This window comes from Panthera leo, chromosome C1, assembly GCF_018350215.1.
Source record: "Panthera leo isolate Ple1 chromosome C1, P.leo_Ple1_pat1.1, whole genome shotgun sequence".
NCBI lineage: Eukaryota > Metazoa > Chordata > Mammalia > Carnivora > Felidae > Panthera > Panthera leo.
Genome location: NC_056686.1, coordinates 18,910,567 through 18,924,209, shown reverse-complemented (window position 1 = coordinate 18,924,209; position 13,643 = coordinate 18,910,567). Strand labels below are relative to the sequence as shown.

Genomic DNA, 13,643 nt, shown 5'->3' with positions numbered 1-13,643 from the left:
CGCAGGCGTCCGACGGGGCGGGGCGATGGTCGGCTAGGCCCCGCCCCTGGGCCCGCCCCCGACGGCCCTGCCTGGCCACGCCTGGCCCGGCTCCTGCTCTCTCCTCCCCGAGGCTGTCCCGGTGAAGGGCGCCATTGAGGTAGGGAGCCTAAAGCCCAAGACGCCCCCTCTTTTCTTCCCTCTTCCAATCCCCTTATTCCTAGGATTTCTAAGCAGCCCAGCTGAAAGGTAGTTGGGGGCCATTTTACAGATGGGTAGACTTAGGGTGGGAAAGAAGAGTCTTGTCCGAGGCTTAGGAGAGTTGGGGTATTAGAACTTTGCTGAGTACTGCGCAGGACTATAAAAGTTTGCCTTAGTAAGACCAGTTGGGGATTTTACTCCTCCAACAGCACCCAGGATGCTCTCTGGCACCACCTGGGCATCTGGGCTGTCCCACCCCACCCCCCAGGTAGTGATACGACCTGGGTGTTATGCTCTGACACTGACTTGCTGTGTTACCTTAGGCAATTTCTTCCCCCCCCCCACTATGTCTTCATCTTTATCTGTCAAAGGAAATGGGATCCTATTTCTAGCCATCCTTCCAACCTGGAAGGGCCAGGTGCTGCATGACCTTGACCCAGACCCTGCCATGGTTACTAGGAGGCATTTTGAGGGGAGTGTGGATTCTAGAATTCCTCAAGCACAGATGTTCTAAGGCTAGGATTTAGGATTCTCTCTAGGATCCTATGCCTTCCCGTTACGCTTTGTGGAAGGGAGTCAAAAGAGAGCACTTGTCTTCATGCCACAGCCTTGCTCCTTCTAGATGGGGATGCTTCAGCAAGGTGAACTTCAGCCTCTAGGACTGCTCCTCGCACAGAAGACAGGAGTCCTGTTCCTGTGTTGAGGGGGAAATGGGGCTGTGCTATCCCCAGCTGGGTAGTGAGGCCCCACTGACATTCCTCTCTCAGAGTATAAACCAAGTGCTTTTTCAGCCATTCTGTCTCATTCTGTCCCAGGCTCATGGGGATTTGAACCTGGCTTTTCTTCATTTGGTGGTTGTGAACTCACCTTTCCGAGCATCATCTGTAAAAGGGACAACAACACCTATTCCACAGGGCTGCCGGTAAGAATTAAAAACTTGAGTTGGAAAGGCAGACACCTTTTCTTGAGAACTGACCTATGAAGTTGCCTCCTCCAGAAAGCCTTCCCTGACTGCTATCTAGTAGGCTTCTCCCTTTGGGATCTCACAGGCCTGAGCTCTCAGCATTGCAAGTGTTTCTGCTGCCTGTTTCTACTCTTGTTGCCTCCACTAGACTCTGGATCCTTCAAGGGCAGTGCGTTTTTCGGATTCATTCCTGAATGCCTAGCAAGGGGTCCAAATGGAGTTGGATTACAGTCAGTGTTCCTTCCTGTCTTCTTCCCTCCCTCCCTCTATCTTTTTTACCGTATGAGGCTGTCTTCTCCCCAAAGGGCTGTGGCGATGGGTAGATAGGTCCTCAGGGCAGAGGCCCCCAGCTCTCTTACCCTGAGCCAGCTAGGTTCCGGGGCAGCAGAGAGAGCATTCTGGAGCCTGAAGGAAAAGCAGTCACCCAGGGCTGGCAGGTGAAGGGCAGCTGGTGGTGTCCAGCTGGCAGGGGGCACCATATGGGCCTAGCGAGCAGGCGGGCCTGGGAACGCTGAGACTGCAGCGAAGGCTGTTTCCAGGGCCATCGCATCGTCCCGGAGGTGGCTTGCTGGGAGCTGTCAGCCATGAATCCCCCGCAGAGGGGCAGCCGGCTCATGCCCCTTCTGCCAATCCAGGAACAGAAGCAGAAACAGAAGGTCAGAGCGGCAAGGGGCCTCCTCTGAGGTCACCGTGTCCAAACCCTCATTTCGCAGGTAAGGAGCCTGAGGCCTAGGGAAGGGCAGGGACTTGCCCAAGGACACACAGCAAGCCAGCATCGGAAGCCAAGTCTCTTGCTTTACAGCTTGGATGCTTATAAAAACCGAGAGGGAGCAGAGAAGTCTTGAAAATATACCGGTATTCAAGGAGGGGTTTTAAGGCGATTTTTTTATTCTTTTCTTTTTGCTCATCTGATCTAACTTTGTAAAAATTTTTGCAGTGGTCGTATAGCCTTTAGCAATCAGAAAGAAAAATAGAAGCTCCTGGGTGGCTCAGTCGATTAAGCATCTGACTCTTGATTTCAGCTCAGGTCACAATCTCCCGATTCCTGGGTTCAAGCCCTGAGTAGGTCTCCTCACTGACGGTGTAGCACCTGCTTGGGATTTTTCTCTCCATCTCCCTCTGCCCCTCCCTGGTCACTCTCTGTCTCTCAAAATAAATAAATAAACTTTAAAAAAAAGAGAGAAAGAAAATAAATAAAAGGGAGGGAGAAGCTACCTGTGGTTATAACTGGCTTTTGTCTTTAGGAAAAGGGTGCCAGGATTGTAATCTTACTGTTTTCTCTGCCCTGGGCCCTTTTGGGACCCCAGATGAGATAGTGGGTGCCAGGGAGGGCTCCCTCCCTGGGAGGGCTCTCAGCTTCTCTCCAGCTATCACTCGGACTTGCACTGGGACCAAGACAGAAGCCTAGCCTACGTCAGGAGCCCCGATTTCCTCCAGTGATCTGTCCTCCCTCCTTGCCTGAGCCAGTCCCTTTACCTGGCTTGGCCTTAGTTTTTCCATCTGTAAAATGGGAGTCTTTACAGCAGAGTGTATTTTCTTTTCCCCCACCAGCAGAGCACAGTAGTTAAACACATGGATGCTGGAGCCCGGGATCCTGTCTCCCCTGCCTCTTTACTTCGTGACCTTAAGTAAGTCACTTAAATTCCACGGACTTCAGTTTCCTCATCTGTAAAGTGGGGATTATACCTCATGGATTAGCGTAGGGATTAAAAGAGTTAAAGTTTGGAACGTATTTAGAATTATGCCTGGCCTATAATGAGTGCTATATATATTGTATATTTTAATAAAATCGGAGTCACTCTCCTGACTGGCTGGATAGTAAAGGTGGAATGACTGTTCTTATCATGGTTCTTGACTGGCCCCCAGGGAAGGGAGCCCTCCTGGGTTTGGGACCTGGCCCGGTCCGAGCTGCGGGTCGTCCAGCCTCACCCCAGAGCCCCCACCCCCTCTCCCGACTGGAGAGGTAGGACTTCCCCCTCCACCTCAGGCCCAGGTCTGAGACAGCCCTCTCCCCGGGAATCGGAGGGAGCTTGGGTTACTGATGAGTCAGGAGCCCACACATTCCTCCTGAGACTTGGTTCTGACTTTTCACCTGACCTGCCTCCTGTGTCCCACTGATCCAGCAACTCTAACCAATTTGTTCTGAACCCTTCCCTCCTCAGACCCTTCTCATGATGCTTCCTCTTCCAGAAACATCCAGCCAGATTGCCTCCTCAACTCTCCCAGCCTACCCACCTTTGCCCTGAAAGTCTAGTTGGCCTCCTCCCCAATACCCAGTCGTAGCTACCCACACACTTGTCTTCCCTCACAAGCTTCCTCTTCTCGCGCGCCCAAGCTCTCACTCTCCCTCTCTCCCCTAGTCAACTGTTTGACCTTGGAGTTCTACATACTTGGGCTCTGAACCAAATCCTCCAGGGGCGCCTGGGTGGCTCAGTCAGTTGAGCACCCGACTCTTGGTTTCAGCTCAGGTCATGATCTCACGGTTCGTGAGTTTGAGCCCCGAGTCAGGCTCCACGATAAGATTGAGAAGCTTGCTTGGAGATTCTCTCTCTCCCTCTTACTTTCTGGCCCTCCCCCACTCACTCTCTCTATCAAACAAACAAAAACTTTAAAACCAACTTCTCCATCTATATCTATATCTATATATATGCAATCCTAGCTAACGGGCTTCAGTTTCCTCATCCGTACAGCAGGAATAATACCCACTTTAGAGGGCTTTGTAAGGCTTCTATTGGATAATATGTGGGAAACGCTTGGCCTAGTGCCTGCCATGTGGCAGGTGCTTAGTAAATGGTAACTCCGGTCGTCATTCATGTTTTATGGCTGAACCTGTTTGCTTCCCCCAGCAGCGGGGTATGTCTCAAGCCTGGGGGCTAGAAATCATCATTCACCCCAGGGTTCCCTGGAGCAGCAGCCCAGTGCCTGGCACCGAGGCGGTGGCCAGTACGCATCTAAGGCCTCGACTTAAGTTCTGTCTTCTGGTGCTCAGCATGTGCCCAGCAAGTGGGTGGCCCTCTGCAGTTGAAGAAGCAGCAGCACCTAAACGCGTTGGGGAAAGTGCTCCTGGGGGACCCCTACCCACCCAGTCTGCCCCCGCTGGGTAGCACCAGCCGCTGTCTTCTGCTTCCACGGGGAGGTCTTTGCCTATGGAGCCGCCGAGCTAATTAAGAATGACAAAGCACTGTGTAATTGCCAGCAATTGGTGCGTCCCCTGCCTCCTCGTGCCCCTCCCTCCCTTGCCCTCCTTGGCACTGTCTGGCCTAGAGGTCAGCGCACAGGCACAGAAGCAGGCGGAGTGGCGACACTGAGGACAGACTTGTGTCAGGAGCCCTGGAGCCTGGCTGCTTCCGCCAACCTCGGGCGTGGGACCCTGGGCAAGGAAGTTCCCTTCTTACAATGGTGCCATTTCCCCCCACTGCAGGGCTCTTGACCTTGTGTTAAGAGCAGGGACAAGGCTACAGGGCCAGGCCGGAGGGCTCTGCTGAGAGGGTCTGGGCTGCACCTGGCAGGTGGATTGAGGCAGACAGCCTCAATAAGGCAGACAGCCCTGGGTTTAAATCCTAGCCCTGCCTCTCACCAGCTATGTGATCTTGGGCAGGCCACTTTACCTTCTCTGGACGACAGATTCCTCATCTCCAAAATAGCATTTGTTTGGCAGCGCTTGACTCTCACGAGGAGAACCCTTATTTGTCCTAGATGTGTGCCTATAACAGAGACTGCCTGGACCAGCTCTTTTCTATCAAAGTGAACACAGAAACTAAGGGTTGAAAACTTGTAGCGCAATCCGATAGAGTAATCGTAGGTCTTGAATCTCATCATAAAAACAAATGGCTGGTTTTTTTTTTTCATTTTATTTTTCTAGTAATTCATTTTTTCCTTGTATTTTACAAAAGTATTGGTCTGGGACAGATTAGAAATTTTTTAAAAAATGGTCCTTCTCCACAGATGGTTTGAGAAGCATTTGCTCCAGGGCAACTTGTAAAAACGGATATAGTAGCAATCTCGCCGAAATACTGACATCGTTCTCAGATATGGGTCCCAGGACCTTCCACTTCCGTGACCCCCAGGCCTTTAGGATAAAAGACCACATCTCTTAGCCTGGCATTCAAGGCCCCTCTCACTAAAGTCCCACCTACCTTCCCGTCTTGCCTGCTTCCCCATGATATAACCTTGTAATCCAACCGTGTTCTCTCTTCCCCCAGACTTCCCATGCCCTCTTACTCCTCCATGCCTTCTCCTGGGCTTCTCCACCCATCTGGAATGCCTTTCTTGGTGCCCTAAAACCGGCAAATTCTTATTCATCCTTTAAAACCCAGACTGAATGTCACCACTCTTGGGAAGCCTTTCCCACTGCCAGCCCTGCACCTGCCCCAGGCATGCAGCATGGTGTGTGGAGGCAGGGCGCTGCAGCGGTTAAGGAACTTCACACAAGCTCGAGGGAGAACGGTGTGGCTTTTGGACGTGACTTTGCCAGCCGTGTGATCCCGGGCAGGTGACTTTGTCGAGCTTCGTTTTTCCCATCTGTGTAGTGGGATCGGCTGTGAGGAGCGGAGGTGATGGGGGAGAGGTTCCCAGCAGCATGACCCATGGGAGGGAATCAAGATATAGCAGCTGTTGTTAGCATTATTTCCCTGGTTGAGAACATCCCAGGTTGTGGCTTTTTTGTTGTTGTTGCTGCCTCCCTACAGACCGGTTGCTCCTTGAGAGCAGGGACACTTGAGTGTGTCTGATGTACCTGGCTGTTTCTTGTGCCCTGCACAGGAGGGTGTGTTTTGGATAAGGGTCTCCGGCTACCGTCCGCCCCATGATGCTAGTGGCTGTGGCTCCCTTGTCAGTGAAGTGCTGATTAATCAGCTCCGTGGAAGAATTAAAAAAAAAAAAAAAATCCTTGATTTTTTGCCAATTTCCATGCTGTGTAAACACCCATCAAGGCCAATTTCAAGTTACCAAAATTTAACAACCGGCTTACAAAGTTCCTGAATATTTTTACAGTCTGCTCTTGTGAGCCCGCCAGCTCCAGCACCTAGCTCCAGCACCCCTCTGGGTGTGACTGCTCTGGGGCCCGTAGCAGGCTGCCTCCTGTCCCCTCTGCCCAGCCAACCCATTGAGGGCCACCCAGGGAAGGGCCATGGGTCACCATGCTCCACACGGAGGTCCTCGCTCATCCCCTCCCCCAAGCCTCCAGCCCCTTTGTTCTCTGTGAAATCCGCCCATCCACCTCCTCCCTCAGCAGGAAGAACTCTCCGGGGGCCTGGGCAAAGGGGGCTCTGCCTGTGCAGCCAGCAGGGGCCTCTGCAATAAAGCTGTCCCCACAGCTGTTGCAGGCTGACGAAGCTAACCTTGGTCACTTTGTCCTTTGGTCCCAGTGGGGAGCGAAGAAAGCTGGTGCACAACCTCCTCTTACCCTCCCCCTCTCCCCTTTTCCTCTGGTTGTGCCCAGCCCCCAAGTCTTTGCCTGTGCAGGTGCCTCCATTTGGAATGCCCTCTCCCTCCCTCCCCACTTTCCACCTCCTTCAACGCCTGGCTGCAACATTACTTCAAGAAGTCATTCACCAGCAGAAGGCTTCGGGCCCCTCTGCAGGTGCAGCTGATGCCTGTCTCCTGTGCCCCCTTCGCCAGCTGCTTGCCCAGCTGCCTGCCCCTCCCCCTGCAGCAGAGGTTCCCATGGGGACATCTGTTTAAGATGCAAACTCCTGGCAACACCCTCTGAGCTTTCCAAGCTACTAGCTGCTGGTGGGGCAGGAATCTGTGCCCCAGGACATTTGGATATAGAAGACTGAGAACCTCACTTTGAGAAGCCCTGTCCTAACTCGCCCGGACTGTGGCTGATTCACACGGAGGAACCCCTCACCAGGATCAGATGCTCAATATGCCTCCGTTGGATGGAATCCAACGTCTGCTTCTGAGGCCACCCAGTCTGGAGGGCCCATTCCAGGGGCTCAGCTAAGGGCTGCTCTGTACTCCTCCCCTGGCAGGGCTGAGCACCACGACAGGCAAGCACAGGGCGCCTCCTTTCTGCGAACACTGCTGCTCGGGCTTCGGTCTCCTTACTGTGAAATTGGCAGAGAGAACATCTACCTCTTAGGATGACTGTGACAGTTAAATGAGATGATGCCCGTAGGGTCGTTAGCATGTGCCTGGCACATAGGGAGTGCTCAGAAATGGTCAGCCCTTAGAGTAGAATCCAGATTTCCTGGCCTAGTTTGTAAGGCTGTGTGAGCTGCCTGCTGCCCGCCTTGCCCACCTGTGTCTGAAACATTCTCCCCCCGTGCCCACTGGCCTTCTCTTTGCCTTGCCTCGGATTGGCCAAGCTCATTTGCCGACTCAGGGTTCTTTGGACTGAACTGTCTCTCCCCAACCTCAACTCATAAGTTGAGCCTATTGAAGCCCCCCAATGTGGTTGTATGTGGACCTAGGGCTTTTAGGGGGCAAGGATGGTTAAGTGAAGTCAAGAGTGTGGGGAGCTAATCTGATAGGATTGGTGGCCTTATAAGAAGAGGAAAGAGGGGCATCTGGGTGGCTCAGTCAGTTGAGTGTCTGACTCTTGTTTTCGGCTCAGGTCGTGATCTCACAGGTTCGTGGGTTCAAGCCCCACGTCGGGCTCTCTGCTGCCAGTGTGGAACCCACTTTGGATTCTCTGTCCCCTCCATCTCTGCCTATCCCCTGCTCTAGCTCTCTCTCTCAAAAAAATAAACATTTTTTAAAAATAGGAAGAGGAAAGAAAGAGAGAGATCACTTGTAGGTGCTGTGGAAAGGCTATGCAAAGACATAGCAAAAAAGGTTGGGCGTCTACAAGTCAGGAAGAGAGCACTCACCAGGAACTGAATTGGCGGGCACCTTGATCTTGGACTTCCCAGCCTTCAAACCTGGGGAAAAATAATAATAAATTTCCGTTTAAGCCACCCAGTCTGCAATATTCTGTTATGGCAGCCTGAGCTGACTAAAGCACATGCTGTGTCCTCTACTTGGAATGATTTTCCCCGATCTCACGGTGGCTCCTTATGTCACTCAGATTTCAGCTGAAATGACATGTCAGAGAGGCCCTTCTGTTTTGGTGTATCGTCTGTTTCTACCTCACTGGAAAGCTCCACAACAGCTGGAACCTGGTGTCTCCTGCTTCATTAACCCCCTGAGCCTTGACCATAGGTGGTGTACTGGGGGCTGAATAAATATGTTAGAATGTTACTAAATACCCAGGTTCTGACCACCCATCCTTAAAGGCTGGTGGTCCAAGCCACCGTCATCCCTCTCCCGGGTTATTGCGGTAGCTGCTTGGCTTATTTCCCTGCTTCCTCCAGTCTAGGCTTAACCCAGCAGAAGCCCCTTGGAAACCTAAATCTGATCGTGTCACTCCTCTATAAAAAACCCTTCCTTGGCTCCCCCTTTCTCTCAGACCAAAAGACCCAATCCCTTAACTGTCCCCCAGGGCCTTGCACAACTGGCCCCTAACCCCTCCACTCCAGCTGCATGGGCCTCTTGGCTGCCCCCTGGATACATTAGGCACGTTCTCAAACCAGGGCCTTCGTACATACTGTTCCCTCTGCCTGTAACACCCTTCTCTCTGAAATCTGAGTGGTTCATTCCTTCTCATTCTTCAAGTCTTTGCTCAGACATCATCTTTTTAACAAAGCCTTCTGGGAATATTTGTTCAGAGTGACAACCTCTCCTCCCTCCAGGGCTGGCTTCTGGGAGCACAGCCAGCACCCCGACTCAGTACCCTATGCTCAGATGGGTCCCACACTTTGCATTTTATGCTCCACTATCACTGTCTCGAAATTCTTAATAATTTTATCTTTGAATTTGTGTTTTGTAAGTGAAGTCTGATGGGACAAGGGGATACGCGCCAGGAACTTGGCCTCAGCTCACATGTGCCACCTGGCCCCCTGCCCATTAGCACCTCCGGCCCCGTTCCGCCTCCCCTCTCTGGCCCTGCTCGAAGACTATGGCTGTCTTTGGTGGCTGGCAGCACCCCGATCACAGACCCGGGACAGGGGAGGGGAGGTCAGGTGCACACACCTCACAGCATCTTGGGACAGGGCATGGCTATCCCCACCCTGCACTGGCAGCATCGTGGCGCGTCCAGTAGGTGACTGGCCAGAAAGGCCACATCTCAGTGGGGGCAAGACCCTGATGCAGGTCCTGAGCACAGCCCAGAATGGAAGCTTAAAGACCTTTGGGGGTTACCCATTTGCCAAGGGTTGGAAGAGTGGCCCCGTGGGAAGGAGAGGCCAGGCTTGAGTTCCGTAGGCCCCACCCTCACCTGGGTGCTACCCATCAGTCCTGCATCTGGGGGGAGGGACAATTTGGTAAGGGGAACTTGGCAACGGTCAGGCTCTGGAGAGTGGGTGCCTCCACCATAGTGTGGCAGGGCCCGCGGGTACCCAGGAGACTTTTTACCCCAAGGGTATCTCTGTTCCCAGAAGAGCTCACTTAAACTTTAGCTGGGCAGATCAGCTCTTCCTCTCTCCAGTTCTTTCTGTTTGGCCTCTTCTGGCAGGCTTGGGGCACCCTTGGGGACAAGCCATGAAATACAAATTGTGTAATTTCTGTGACTCCACGTACGAGTTAAATGCTCTGATATTTTCATTTCAAAGTTGGCATTGTACAATATAAAGATGAGTGGTAAAACCCATGCTGGTAATTTAAGATTTGTCTTTACTTAGAATGACATTAAACAGCAAATAAAAACACAGTGACAAGTTGAGAGACAGAGAAAGAGAGAGGGAGAGAGGAGACTGCAGAAAGAAGGGAAAATTTCCTGTGTACCTTTAACAGCTCTTTTCTCTGCCTTTGGAACAAGGGCCCCACGTTTTTGTTCTGCGCTGGGCTCTGCAAATTACGCAGTCTGTCTCATCTCCGTCACTCCTGGTCCCATCGTTTTTCGTTTTTATTTTTGTTTTTTGTTCTTACTGCATCTTGACACTGCAGAATTGACTTATTTCTTGTGGTTGTGTTTTACTGTCTGCTTCCCCCACTAGCAGGTGGGGCCCCTGAAAGATGTTTTGTTTGTTTTTTTTCCTGTTTGGTTCATGGCTGTATCCTTAGGGTACAGAGGTGCACGGTATACTATAGGTGCTCCATAAATGTTCAGGGAATGTTGAAAAGAAAGGACGTTACCTGGGAAGATTGGAGGCCCATCAGGTTTTCCTTCCCCCTGGCCATCTGGGCTCCAGACCCTCCCCAAGGCCATTTTGTCTCTTTTGGCTCAGACAATTCACAGAACTTTGTGGTTCCTGCATTTCCTTTTCAGACCTCAATGTTTCAGCCTTGGCGTCTTCCTCCAGCCCTAGTCAGTGTGAATGGTGGCCACTCAGCAGGCTGTGAGGAACCCCGCCAGGTGCCTGGACAGCAGGCTTCTCTCCTTCCTGCAATTCCTTAGGTCATTTCCATCCATTGTCTTTGGCCACAGCTTCTTGAGTTAATCTTTCCACCTGGGGAGGGTTCCCTTGCTGGTTTCCCCATCTGCTTCCAGGTTCAAATCCTTTTTGGCTCCAAATCCCTTCTTGGGGTTTCCATGGCCCTTCCGCCTCTAACAGCCGGGGTGACCTTGGGCAAGCCTCCCACTCTCCTCTGGGAGGCCCTTGTGAAAGCAGGGGGCTTGCTGTTGCCCTCCCCTCAGGGAAGGCCGGCAGGGTAAGTAAGAGTCCTGTAGAACAGTGGCAGATAGAACGGAGGTTGTTTCTGTTGCTTTTGAGGGTCTGACAGCACTGAACCCGGATGCCAGGTGACCCCATTCTTTCCCCTTCCCCTTTGGTTACACAAGAAACCGTCATCATTTGTTTCTGCTGGGAGCACCCCTGGCCGTTCCGTCATTCCACCAAACGTGTAATGGGACAGAGCCCGTCGTGTGGGAGGCCCGGACTCCGCTCGCCCTTTCTCCTGGAGAAGATTCTGGTTGTAACTGCTCAGCCAGCCTCTCCCCTTCCTGGCTCTCTTACTTACGGGTAAGCCTACACTGCTCTCCGCTGGGGCAAAGACACCCCAACACAGAACAGCGTAAGGAATATAGAAGTGTCCTGGCCTCTCGCACAGCAGGCCCCGTGCGAGGACACCGTCTCTCATACAGGAGGCCCTGGCCATTCAGAGACCCTTCCGCGGTGGGACGCTTCCATCCCATAAGCTTCATCGCCCCCTTTGGGGGTTGTCGCCACGGCTGGCTGCAGCCAAGCAGAGAGGAAAAAGAAGGCACCGGGTGACTTAAGGCCTCGGCCTCAAAGTGGCCTCCCTCGCTTGCATTCACGTTCCGACGGCCGGGACTTAGTCCCGTGGCCACTCCTGCCAGGGAGGCCAGGAAACATCACGTCTAGCAGAGCAGCCACGTGCCAGTGAGGGAGAGGGGGACAGGGTTGGAGGACAACCGGCTGGTCCGCTACACCTGCCCTCCCTCTGGAATGTGACTCCGGCTCTTGGACAACCTAGTTTCCAGGTTTTGTATCACAGAAGCAAGAAAATAGGTGGAGAGGGCCTGAAATGGAAAAGAGAGAGAGAAAGGGACGGGGACACGGAGGGAAAAGGATTGTAAGGGTATTAGAGGGACACAAGTCACAGTTGGCATTATTTTTAAATTACTTTTGCTTGATGATCTGTGTCTTATTAAGTGCTCTGGCCTCGTGGCACCGAGCCTGGGTCCCCAGGGTTCCCAGGAAATGTGGGTGATGCACGCCCAGCACACTTAGAATTTACCAGGCCGTGTGCTGAGACTGAGGCCGCGGGACACAGTCTCTGCCCTCTAGGAATCTGCAGTCCAGTGGGGAGGACAGACGTGGGATTAGAGGCGAGCCCAAGCTGCTTGAAAAGACGTGGAGGGAATTAACTCGGCCTTGGCGAGGCGGGGGAGGGGCAGGCAAGAAAGGGCATAAAAGGGACATCTGCTTTAGACTCAGCTCTGCCTGTGCAGAGCACTCAGTCATCTAACATATTGTACTTGAGCGGTAAAAAGTAAAGGGAAGATGAAGTGAAGACTCAAGAAACTCGGGTCCTGGTGCCCTGCTGTTGTGTCCCAGGGCAAGTGCCTTCCCTCTCACGTCACCTTTGCTTCATGCTGTCTGCAGGGCCATCACTAGCACATTCCATACTCTGGTGGGAGGTACTGAAAGCCTCCATCACCAGCGGATAAAACACAACCAGGTACCCCCTTTTCCAGGGTGACGCAGGCCCCACGCTCAGACACACAGAGTGGAGACAGGTGGATTTCAGCCACACTTACCCCTTGGCGTCACACCCTTGTTCAGTGCACACCCCACGCAGCTGTGTTTAGGCAACAGCCTTGCTCCTGGGAGATGTTGTTGTAGGATCCCAAAGGGGTAACTGCTATGAACATTACTCAGAACCCCAGTAATCCCCGGAACATCCTTTCACCAGCAGGTTTTCTTTCTCCTGTGTTCTGCAACAGGTGTGGGACTAGAGTGAGGCAAGTGAGGTACCTTGGACACATAGTTAAGGAGACACTCCCCGTCGGGGTGGCCACTGAGAATGGACGTCTGCATAAATTTTGCACCCTGGGCACCTCACTATCCTCACCCTAGGCCTGGCCCGGCTCTACAGGGGTCCCACAGATCTGGGTGGTGGCGGTGGTGGTGGTAGGGTTTCAAAGGAAGGTGCCAGAAAACCACATCAGACTCGAGGGCAGCTTCCCTGGGCAGTGGGGAGACAGGGAGGGGACTGCACCTGGGAGAAGAAGCACAGGGAAGGTGAACCACGGTCCAGGAAGTAGGGTGCCAGGGAACCTCAACTTTACCTACAACGGTAGGGAGTGAGAGGGAGGCCCAAGTAATTGGTGGTTTGAGGGGTTTGTAGGAAAAGCTGTGGGGAAGGGGGGGTAGGGAAGAGAGGAGGATGACGGTTCTGGGTCCTGGTCCGCAGGTGACAAGGCAGCTCACACACCCAGGAGGAGGCAGCCTCCGAGGGAGGTTGGCCTCCACCCAGGAGCCCGCCTTCAGGGCCTCCAGTGCCCACCCCGGTGTTGCTCTGCAGGCAGGGAGCCTGAATCTGGATGCTTTGCAAGTCAAGGGCTCAGGCCACGGAGAGTCAGTTTTGACAGGTCCGGGCCGGGGTCCTTCCAGCAGGGGAAAGCCAGGACTAATTCAGCCCAGCCTCCCAGACGCGGAAAACCTCCGCCGACTGCTTCCCAGACTCCTAGACATTCCAAACCACTTTCCTTTCTGCCTGTGCTGATGGCCACTCAGTGTTTCTAGAAAAATCACCTCGTCTTTACTTAAATTTATTTTCAAAGGAAACTATGTAAACGGAGGACTTGCGTGATTGCCACAAGTAGAAGCGAAGCAGTCGTGTGAGTATAATGGTAATCAAGTAGTGTCCTTAAATTCCAGCGCCCTGGCTGTTCTCAATCTGAGGGCCGGTCTTTGCGTTCGAAGGGAGGTTAGCAAAGGTCAGAAAGGTCGGAAAGACAGCATCCACTGAGACTTTCACGTCAGAAATGGAACCCTTTTCACCCTCTGTGAGTCTGTGTCCTTTAATGTGGCATCTGTGCCCGCCGGCC

The 13,643-nt window shown here is 52.9% G+C and overlaps 1 long non-coding RNA gene across 2 annotated transcripts; it reads left to right on the top strand.

Moving 5' to 3' along the window:
• The first annotated feature begins 50 nt into the window (after nt 1–50).
• Nucleotides 51–13,434, top strand: LOC122226627. 2 transcript variants are annotated; one of them, XR_006205708.1, is made up of 6 exons: nt 51–139; nt 996–1,102; nt 1,684–1,857; nt 2,696–2,772; nt 10,908–11,088; nt 13,377–13,434. It is a non-coding gene; the product is annotated as an uncharacterized LOC122226627 (long non-coding RNA). The 2 variants fall into 2 exon arrangements; XR_006205709.1 differs by lacking the exon at nt 51–139 and adding an exon at nt 756–821.
• Nucleotides 13,435–13,643: the final 209 nt, after the last annotated feature.